Source organism: Solanum lycopersicum, chromosome 6 (assembly GCF_036512215.1).
Source record: "Solanum lycopersicum chromosome 6, SLM_r2.1".
NCBI lineage: Eukaryota > Viridiplantae > Streptophyta > Magnoliopsida > Solanales > Solanaceae > Solanum > Solanum lycopersicum.
Window position 1 is genome coordinate 9206620 of NC_090805.1, and position 9260 is coordinate 9215879.

Below are 9260 nucleotides of genomic sequence, written 5' to 3' on the forward strand. Positions count from 1 at the left end.
TCTCCCTTTGACGCCATACACGTTAGACGACGTCGAGTGTGACATGTTATCATCGCCCATGGATAGAACACACAGTCGGGCAACATTAGGTGTGTCATGCTTGCATGGGCCTTAAGCAACACACACGGTCGCACTACGTCACGTGCGACATGACATCATAGCCTTTAGGCAGCATACACGATCGAACAACATTGGGCGTGACATGCCACTATCACCCTTGGGCTGCACAGACGATCAGAATACATCGGGCGTGGCATGTCGTCATCATCCTTGGGAACATACACAGTCAGACGACATCATGGGTGGCATGCCATCATTGCCCTTGGGCATCACACACGATCGGATAACATCGGGCATGACATGCCTTCATAACCCTTGGGCAGCACACACAACCGAACTACGTCATGCGTGACATGCCCGCATAGACCTTATTCAGCACACAGGGCATACTACATCGGGTGTGGCATGCCATAATCTCCCAAGGACAGCATACACGGTCAAAGGACGTTGGGCATGGCATGTCATCATCAGCGTTAGGTAGAAGACACGGTCGAACGATGTCAAGCATGGCATGCCATCATCTCCATTAGGAAGCACACACGGTCGGACTATGTCGTGCCTGGCATGACATCATCTCCCTTGGACAGCACAAACAGTGGGATGACATTGGGTGTTGCATAACATCATCGCCCTTGGAATGCATAGATGGTCGGACGACGTCGAGCATGGTATGCCCACATGGTGTTTGAGCATCACACACGGTTGGATAACGTCAAGCGTGGCATGCCATCATCGCCCTTGGAAAACACGCACCATCGGACTACGTCAGTCGGTTCATGCCTTCATCTCCCTGGGGAAACACACATAGTAAGACGATGTTGCAAGTGGCATGTCATCATATCCCTTGGATAGAATACACGGTCGGAATACGTCAATCGTGCCATGTTATCATTGCCCTTGGTCAGCATACATGGTCGGATAATATCAAGCGTGGTTTTCCCGCGTAGCCCTTAGGTAGCAGACACGGGTGAACAACGTTGGCAGCGACATGCCTTCATCGCCCTTGGGAACAACACATTGTCAAACGAAGTCAGGCATGACATGAGATCATTTTCCTTGAGAAGCACACACGGTCGTACTATGACTAGAGGTTCATGCCATCAGCTCTCTTGGATAGAACACACGATCGAACGACGTTGAGAATGGAATGATATCATTGCCCTTGGAAAGCACAGACGGTTGGACAATGTCAGGCATGGCATGCCATCATCTCACTTGGAAAGCAACACGGTTGAACGACGTCAGGCGTGACATGCCATAATAGTCCTTGGACTACAAACACGGTCAAACAATGTTGGGTGTGGAATGACATAACCTCCCTTGGACAGCGCGCACGGTCAGCAACATGAGGCGTGGCATGACATCACCGCCCTTGGACAGCACACACGGTCGGTAACATCGGGTGTGGAATGACATCACTGGCCCTCGACTGTGCACACAGTCGGACGACGTCAGGCGTGGAATGACATCACCGCCCTTAGACAGTACAAACGGTCGGACTACGTCAGGTGTGGCATGCCATCATCACCTTTAAGCTTCACACATGGTCAAATGACATCGGGCGTGGCATCCCATCATCACCTTTGGACTAGCTCACACAGTCGGACGGCGTCAGGCGTGGCATGCCATCATCGCCCTTGGACGGCAAACACAGTCGAACGACATCAGGAGTGGCATTCCATCATCACCTTAGAACAGCACACACGGTCGATCGACGTTGGCGTGGCATGCCATCATCGCTTATGGGCAGCACACACTGTCGAATGACGTCGGGCATGGCATGCCATCATCGCTTTTGGGAAGCTAAACAATTGAACGACGTCGAGCGTGGCATTACATCACTGCCCTTGGACTGCAAGCACGGTCTAACGATGTCGGGCATGGCATGCCATCAATGCCCCTGGACAGCACACACTGTCGGATGACGTCAGGCGTGGCATGACATCATCACCCTTGGACAACACCCATGGTCGTACGACGTCGGTCGTGGCATGACATCACCGCCCTTGGACGGCACGCACGGTCGAACGACGTTGGGCGTGGCATGACATTACCGGCCTTGAACAGCACCCACGATCGAATGACGTCGTGCGTGGCATAACATCACCGCCCTTGGATGGCACGCACGGTCGAACAACGTCGGGCATGGCATCACATCACTGCCTTTGGACAGCACACACGGTTGAACGACGTCGGGTGTGGCATGCCATCACCGCCTTTTGATAGCACACAAGGTCGAACGACGTCGGGCGAGGCATGACATCACCTCTTTTAGGCAGCACACAAGGTCAGACTATGTCGGGCGTGGCATGACATCACTACCTTTGGACAGCACACACGGTTGAACGATGTCGGGCATGGTATGCCATCATCGCCTTTTGGCAGCACACACGGTCGAACGACCTCGGGGTGGCAAGACATCACCGTCTTTGGTCAGCACACACGGTTGAACGCCGTCGGGCGTGGCATGACATCACCTCCCTTGGGCAGCACACACGGTCTGACTACGTCGGGCGTGGCATGCCATCACCGCCTTTGGACAGCACACACGATTGAACGACGTCGCGCGTGGCATGACATCCCCTCCCTTGGACAGCACACACGGTCGAACGACGCCGGGCATGCCATGACATCACCGCCTTTAGACAGCACACACGGTGGAACGACGTCACGCGTGGCATGCGATCACCGCCTTTGGACAGCACACACGGTCGAACGACGTCGGGCATGGCATGCCATCATCGCCTTTGGGCAGCACACACGGTCTAATGATGTCAGGGTGGCATGACATCACCACCCTTGGACTGCAAGCACAGTCGAACGATGTTGGGCATGGCATGCCATCAACGCCCCAGGACAGCACACACTGTCAGACGACGTCACGCGTGGCATGCCATCATCGCCTATGGGCAGCACACGGTCGAACGATATCGCGCATGGCATGACATTATCGCCTTTGGGAAACTAAACGATCGAACGACGTCGGGCGTGGCATGACATCACGCCCTTGGACAGCACACACTGTCAGATGACGTCAGGCGTGGCATGACATCACAACCCTTGGATAACACCCATGGTCGTATGACGTCGGGCGTGGCATGACATCACCGCCCTTAGATAACACCCATGGTCGTATGATGTCGGGCGTGGCATGACATCACTGCCCTTGGACGGCACGCACGGTCGGACAATGTTGGGCGTGGCATGACATCACCGGCCTTGGACAGCACCCACGGTCGAACGACGTCGTGCGTGGCATAACATCACCGCATTTGGACAGCACACACGGTTGAACGCTGTCGGGCGTGGCATGCCATCACCGCCTTTTGACAGCACACACGGTCGAACGACGTCGGGCGAGGCATGACATCACCTCCCTTGGGCAGCACACAGGGTCAGACTACGTCGGGCGTGGCATGACGTCACCACCTTTGGATATCACACACGGTTGAACGACGTCGGGCATGGCATTCAATAATCGCCTTTGGGCAGCACACACGGTCGAACGACCTCGGGGTGGGAAGACATCACTGCCTTTGGTTAGCACACAGAGTTGAACGACGTCGGGCATGGCATAACATCACCTCCCTTGGGCAGCACACACGGTCAGACAACATCGGGCGTGGCATGCCATCACCGCCTTTAGACCGCACACACGGTCGAACGAGGTCGCACGTGGCATGACATCCCCTCCCTTGGAAAGCACACACGATCGGACGACGTCGGTCATGCCATGACATCACTGCCTTTGGACAGCACACACGGTTGAACGACGTCGGGCATGGCATGCCATCACTGCCTTTGGACAGCACACACAGTCGAATGACATCGGGCATGGCATGCCATCATCGCCTTTAGGCAGCAAACACGGTCGAACGACCTCGGGGAGGCATGACATCATCGCCCTTTGACTGCAAGTACAGTCGAACGATGTCAGGCATGGCATGCCATCAACGCCCCTGGACAGCACACACTGTTGGACGATATCGGGTGTGGCATGCCATCATCGCCTATGTGCAGCACACACGGTCAAACGACGTCGCACATGGCATGCCATCATCACCTTAGGGAAGCTAAACGATCGAACGACATCGGGCGTGGCATGACATCACCGCCCTTGGACTGCAAGCACGGTCAAACGATGTCGGGCGTGGCATGCCATCAACGCCCTTGGACAGCACACACTGTCGGACGACGTCGGGCGTGGCATGCCATCATCGCCTTTGGGCAGCACACATGGTTGAACGACGTCGCGCATGGCATGCCATCATCGCCTTTGGGAAGCTAAACGATCGAACGACGTCGGGCGTGGCATGACATCACCGCCCTTGGACTGCAAGCATGGTCGGATAACGTCGGCCGTGGCATGCTATCAACGACCTTGGATAGCACACACTGTCGGATGACGTCGTGCGTGGCATAACATCACCGCCCTTGGACGGCACGCACGGTCGGATAACGTCGAGCATGGCATGACATCACCGCCTTTGGACAGCACACACGGTTGAACCACGTCGGGCGTGGCATGCCATCACCGCCTTTTGACAACACACACGGTCGAACGACGTCGGGCGTGGCATGACGTCAACATCTTTGGATAGCACACACGGTTGAACGACGTCGGGGTTGCAAGACATCACCGCCTTTGGTTAGCACAGACGGTTGAACGACGTTGAGCGTGGCATTACATCACCTCCCTTGGGCAGCACACACGGTCAGACTACGTCTAGCGTGGCATGCCATCATCGCCTTTGGAAAGCACACACGGTCGAACGACGTCGCGCGTGGCATGACATCCCCTTCCTTGGACAGCACACACGGTCGGACGACGTCGGGCATGCCATGACATCACCGCCTTTGGACAGCACACACGGTTGAACAACGTCGGGCGTGGCCTGCCATCACTGCCTTTGGACAGCACACACGGTCGAACAACGTCGGGCATGGCATGCCATCTTCGCCTTTGGGCAGCACACACGGTCGAACGACCTCGGGGTTGCAAGACATCACCGCCTTTGGTTAGCATACACGGTTGAACGACGTCGGGCGTGGCATGCCATCATCCCCTATGGGAAGAACACACAGTCGAACGACGTCGGGCATGGCATGTCATCATCGCCTTTGGGAAGCTAAACGGTCGAACGACGTCGGGCATTGCATAACATCACCGCCCTTGGACTGCACGCACGGTCTAATTATGTCGGGCGTGGCATGCCATAGATGCCCTTGGACAGCACACACAGTCGGATGATGTCGGGCGTGGCATGACATCACCGCCCTTGGATAACACACACGGTCGGCAACGTCGGGTGTGGCATGAAATCACCGCCCTTGGATAACACACACGGTCGGCAACGTCGGGCGTGACATGACATCACCTCCCTTGGATAACACACACGGTCAGCAACGTCGGGCGTGGCATGACATCACCGCCCTTGGACAGCACACACGGTCAGCAACGTCGTGCGTGGCATGATATCAATGCCCTTGGATAGCACACACCGTCAGAAACGTCGAGCGTGGCATGACATCACCGCCCTTGGATAACACACAGGGTCGGCAACATCGGGTGTGGCATGACATCACAGCCCTGGGACAGCACACACGGTTGGCAACGTCGGGCGTGGGATGACATCATCGCCGTTGGACACCACACACGGTCAGACGACGTCAAGCGTGGCATGATATTTCCGCCATTGGAAAGCACACACGGTCAAACGACGTCAGCTGTGTCATGCCATCATCGCCTTTGGACAGCATACACGGTCGAACGACTTCGGGCGTGGCATGCTATCATCGCCTTTGGGTTTTACACACGGTCGAACGACGTCGGGCATGGCATGCCATCATCGCATTTGGGCAGCACAAATGGTCGAATGACGTCCGGCGTGGTATGCCATCATCGCCGATCGCTAGCTCACACAGTCGGACGGTGTCAGGCGTGGCATGCCATCATCGCCCTTGGACAGCAAACACAATCGAACGACGTCGGTCTTGCCATGCCATCATCGCCTTTCGGCAGCACAAACACTCGAACAACATCGAGCGTGGCATGACATCACCGCCCTTGGGCAGCACACATGATCGACAACATCGAGCGTGGCATGATATCACCGTCATAGGACAGCACACGGTAGGATGACGTCGAGCATGGCATGACATCATCGCCTTTCGACATCACACACGGTCAAACAATGTCGGGCGTGGCAAGCCATCATCGCCTTTGGACAGCACACACGGTCAAACGACATCGGGCAGGGCATGCCATCATCGCCTTTAGGGCAACACACACTATCGAACGACATCCAGCGTGGCATGCCATCATCGCCTTTAGGCAGCACAAACAGTCGAACGACGTCCAGCATGGCATGCCATCATCCTCTTTGGACGAAAATTGCGGTCGAACGACGTTGGGCGTCGCATACCATCATCGCCTTAGGGCAGCACACACGGTCGAACGACGTCGGGTGTGGCATGTCATCATCGCCTTTTGGAAGAACACACGATCAAACGACAACGGGTGTGGCATGTAATCATCGCCTTTTGAAAGCACACACGATCGAACGATGTTTGGCGTGGCATGCCATCATAGCCCTTGGACGACTAACACGATCGAACGACGTCAGGCGTGGCATGACATCGCTGCCTTTGGACAATACATACGGTCGAACGACGTCGGGCATGACAAGCCATTTCCGCCTTTGCACAACACACACGGTCGAACGACGTCGGCCGTGGTATGACATCATCGCCTTTGGGCGGAACACACGATCAAATGACGTCGGGCGTGGCAGGCCACCATCGCCTCTGGGTAGCATAAACGGTCGAACGACGTCGGGGGTTGCATGCCATCACCACCCTTGGACTACACGCACGGTTAGACGATGTTGGGCGTGGCATGACATCACGACCCCTGGACAACACACACAGTTGAACGACGTGAAGTGTGGCATGATATCACCGCCCTTGTATAGCACACACGGTCGGCAACGTAAGGCATGACATGGTATCACCGCCCTTGTACAGCACACACGGTAGGCAATGTCGAGCGTGGCATGACATCACCACCGTTGGACAGCACACATGGTCGGACGACGTCGAGCTTGGCATGACATCACCGCCTTTGGACTGTACACACGGTCAAAAAACTTTGGGCGTGGCATGCCATCATCGCATTCGGGCAGCACACACGGTCAAACAACGTCGGGCGTGGTTTGCCATCATCGCCTTTGGGTAGCACAAACGGTCGAACGACGTCAAGCGTGGCATGCCATCACAGCCCTTGGACTGCACGCACGGTCAGACGACATCGGGTGTTGCATGACATCACCGACCTTGGACAGTACACACGGTCGAACGACGTCAGGCGTGGCATGATATCACCGCCCTTCCACTGCACGCACAGTCGGACGACGTCGGGCGTGGCATGACATCACCGCCCTTGGATAGCACACACGGTCGACAACTATGGCGTGGCATGACAGCACCGCTCTTGGACGGCAAACACGGTTGGCAACGTCGGGAATGGCATGATTTCACCACCCTTGGACAGCACACACGGTCAAACAATGTCGAGCGTGGCATGACATCACCACCCTTTGACTTCACGCACGGTCGGACGTCGTCAGGCGTGGCATGATATAAATGCCCTTGGATAGCACACATCGTCAACAACGTCGAGCATAGCATGACATCACCGCCCTTGGATAGCAAACACGGTCGGCAACGTCGGGCATGGCATGACATCACCGCCCTTGGACAGCACACACGGTCGGCAACGTCGGGCGTGGGATGACACTACCGCCGTTGGACAGCACACACGGTCGAACGACGTCAGGCGTTGCATGCCATCATTGACCTTGGACATGACACATAGATAGAAGACGTGAAATATGGACTGTCATCATCACCTTTGGAAAGCATGCACGATTAAACGACGTTTGGCGTTGCATGACTGCATAGTAAGTGGGTGGCACACAGGGTCGGACGATGTCGATCATCACATGCCATCATCGCTCTTGGACAACACACACAATCAGACGATGTCGGGCGTGGCATGCCATCATAGCCATAGGAACCACACACGGTTGGACTACGTCAGATGTCGCATGCTATTTTCTCCTTGGACATAACACATCGACGGACACGTCGAACGTGGCATTCCATCATCGCCCTTGGGCAACACTCACGATTAGATGATGTCGGACATGGCATCCCATGATCGCCCTTGCAAAGCATACACGATCTTGGTGTTTCATGTTATCATCACCCTTGGACAGAACACATGATCGGACGACGTCAAACGTCGTATTCCCATATGTCCATTGGGCAGCCACATGGTCAGACAATGTCGAGCATGACATGTCATTATCTCCCTTGGAAAGCACACAAGATCGGACATCCCACCATCGCCCTTGGGTAGCACAAATGGTCGGACGATGTCGGGCATGGGAATACCATCATTGTAATTGGGCAGCACACATGGTCGGACAACATTAAGTGTGGTATTCGATGATCGCCCTTGGACATCATACACGATCGAACTACCTCGAGCGTGGCATACCATCATCCCATTGGGCACGGTTGGTCGACATGGGGCGTGGAATACCATCAATTCCCTTGGAGAACATACACGTTGAGACAACCATTCGTTTGATGAGAAATAAAAAGGAATATCGAACATCAGGCAAGACATGTTATCATCGCCTTTGCAAAGCACACACAATCAGAGGATTTAAGGGGTGGCATTCCCCAACGTCCTTTGGACAGCACACAAAAATGGACGACATCGGGCATTGCATGCCATCATAGCCCTTGGACTACAAACATGGTTGAATAACATCTATCATGGCATGCCATCATTGCCTTTTGACAAAAAACATGGTCAGAAGACGTGGGGCGTTGCATAATATTAGCGTCATTGGAAAGAATAGACGGTCGTACGATGTCGCGAGTGGCATGCCCGCATGGTCCTTTGACAACACAGATGATCTAAGGATATCCGCGTGGCATGCCATCATCGCCCTTGGGCAGCACACACGGTCGAACGACGTCTAGCATAATATAATATCATCGCCCTTGGACAACATATATGATTGAACGACTTTGGGTGTGGCATGCCATCATCGCCATTTGAAAGCATACATGGTCAAACGACATTGGGAATGGCATGTTATCATTAACCTTAGACAGCACATACG